At 40.8% G+C, this 3015-nt stretch overlaps 1 pseudogene; it reads left to right on the forward strand.

Annotated features, from left to right (window-relative positions):
• The first annotated feature begins 753 nt into the window (after positions 1–753).
• On the forward strand, positions 754–2650 carry LOC127493165 (microtubule-associated proteins 1A/1B light chain 3B pseudogene; annotated as a pseudogene).
• Positions 2651–3015: the final 365 nt, after the last annotated feature.

Here is a 3015-nt window from a genome sequence, read left to right on the forward strand (position 1 = left end):
CCCTCCCACTCGCAACCCTCCCAACTCCCACTCCCTCTCCCATTCACATCAAGATTCATTTTCAATTATCTTTATATACAGAAGATCAATTTAGTCTACATTAAGTAAAGATTTCAACAGTTTGTACCCACATAGAAACACAAAGTGTAAAATACTGTTTCAGTACTAGTTATAGCATTAATTCACATTGAACAACACATTAAGGACAGAGATCCTACATGAGGAGTAAGTACACAGTGACTCCTGTTGTTGACTTAACAATTTGACACTCTTGTTTATGGCATCAGAAATCTCCCTAGGCTCTAGTCATGAGTTTCCAAGGCTATGGAAGCCTCTTGAGTTCGTTGACTTCGATCTTATTCAGACAAGGTCATAGTCAAAGTGGAAGTTCTCTCCTCCCTTCAGAGAAAGGTACCTTCTTGTTTGATGGTCTGTTCTTTCTATTGGGATCTCACTCACAGAGATCTTTCATTTAGTTTTTTTTTTTTTTGACAGGCAGAGTTGATAGTGAGAGAGAGAGAGACAGAGAAAAATGTCTTCCTTTTGCCATTGGTTCACCCTCCAATGGCCGCCGTGGCCAGCGCGATGCGGCCGGTGCACTGCGCTGATCTGAAGGCGGGACCCAAGTGCTTCTCCTGGTCTCCCATGGGATGCAGGGCCCAAGGACTTGGGCCATCCTCCACTGCCTTCCCGGGCCACAGCAGAGAGCTGGCCTGGAAGAAGGGCAACCAGGAAAGAATCCGGTGTGCTGGCACCGCTTGGTGGAGGATTAGCCTATTGAGCCATAGCGCCAGCCTGTGGTATAGTTTTAAACTTAAATACATGTATGCAGTGTTAATGCACTTTTAATACAATGAATGTACTCTATACTATCAATACATTAAACTGTGTGCTAATTATTTATGTTAAAAGTTCAATCAAAGGTGACCTATTAAATGTTCATCTATACCATCCCAGGCAGTACCTGTAATATATACTCTTTGTAAAGAAAACAAATAACACAATAGTTGCCTTCATTAAACTTACATTGTAATACAACCATACAATTTAATAAAAGTTGTATATCATGATTTGATATCAAAATTATACATGAAAGACTATATTTTTCGTAAATAGTAAATAAAAAAATAGTAGATAAATGCTTAGGATTACTAGCCATCAAGGGAATGCAAATACAAAACCACAATGAGGTTTCACCTCAACCCAGTTAGAACAGCTCTCATATAGAAATCAACAAACAAATAAATACTGATGAAGATGACGGGAAAAAAGTCTCCTGATCCACCGCTGGTGGGAATGTAAACTGGTGCATCCATTGTGTCAGATGGTATGGAGATACCTTAAAAAGTTGAAAATAGATCTAAATTATGACCCAGCCATCCCAATAATGGGAATTTATCCAACTGGGATGAAATCAGAATAGGAAAGAGTTATCTGTATGCCTATGTTTATTGCAGCTCAATCCACAATAGCTAAGATATGGAATCAACCTAGATGTCCATCAACTGATGACAAGATAAAGAAATTGTAGTATATATGCACTATGGAATACTTTTCAGCCATAAAAATGAATGAAATCCTGTGTTTTGCAACAAAATGGATGCAACTGAAAACCATTTTACTTAGTGAAATAAGCCAGTCCCAATACAAACACAAATATGGACAAGGGAAGTCGCTGTTGCCAGAGCCGGAGCTGCCGGGACCCTCCGCCTGTCCCGCCGCCTTCGCCCAGCTGCCCCGCCATGCCATCGGAGAAGACCTTGAAGCAGCGCCGTACCTTCAAACAGTGAGTGGAGGACTTCCTGCTCATCCGGGAGCAGCGCCCCACCAAGATCCCGGTGATAATAGAACGATACAAGGGTGAGAAGCAGCTTCCTGTCCTGGATTAAACCAAGTTCCCTGTACCCGATCACAGGAACATGAGCGAGCTCATCAAAATCATCAGCAGGCGCCTACAGCTTAATGCCAACCAAGCCTTCTTCCTTCTGGTGAATGGGCACAGCATGGTGAGCGTGTCCACGCCCATCTCCGAGGTGTACAAGAGCGAGAAGGACAGCGATGGCTTCCAGTACAAGGTGTACGCCTCCCAGGAGAGTTTGGGGCGAGGCCGCTGCGTGGCGTCTAGCCCTTATGAGGGAAGGGATGTCCCCAGCGCGACCAATGTCCACTTAATCAGTCCATTCAACTAGTGTTCCGCCTAGGGAGGTGTAGGAAGTTGTTTTTGTCTTTCAAGCAGAAAAACAGCTGCAAGGGATTGCATTCAGCATTGGAAAACTATGATTTAACCTAGGCTGTTTTGTTTTCAAATTTCAGGGGTTTAAAAATAAAATACTTTGCATTCTGAGTCGCCAGTAAAATAACAAAAAAATAAAAAAAATCCACAAATATCATATGTTTTCCCTGATCTGTGGTAACTAATAGAGTACCCAAAAAGGCAATGTATTGGAGTAAAATTTGACATTCTGAGATTCCGTGATTGTTTACAGCCCTTGTCTCTGCTGTTGAGAAACAGTTTTTTCTTCTTACTATTTGTTGAACTGTTTACTTAATGTAGTGTTAATCTTATGAGTGTAAAGTAAACTGAAAGTAGATCATTGCAAAAATTAGAGAGGGAATAAGAGAGGAAGGACGAGGAAAGGTGAGAGCATGTCAGGAGGAAGGGTAGTCTGGAAGATAGCATGATGCTCCTGAATCTGCATATGAATTTCATGAAATTACCTGAAGGAGAGAAAGTTATACCTGAAAGATTATTTTTTGTGAATAGTAGAAAAAAATTCCCTCACATAGCCTTTCATAGATAATTTTTATAAATTCTCCACCAAACCTTAACATATCTTACCAAGTAAATTCTTGCAATGAGGGCCATGAACATAAAAGGTCTTTTTATGACAAGTCTTTGCCCTTGCCTCTGCTTACAATGCCTTTTCAAAAAATTTAAAATAAGATTTTTTAAAAATATTTATTTATTTGAAAGACAGAGTTATAGAGAGAGGTAGAGCCAGAGAGAGAGAGAGG

Source organism: Oryctolagus cuniculus, chromosome 5 (genome assembly GCF_964237555.1).
Source record: "Oryctolagus cuniculus chromosome 5, mOryCun1.1, whole genome shotgun sequence".
Classification (NCBI taxonomy): domain Eukaryota; kingdom Metazoa; phylum Chordata; class Mammalia; order Lagomorpha; family Leporidae; genus Oryctolagus; species Oryctolagus cuniculus.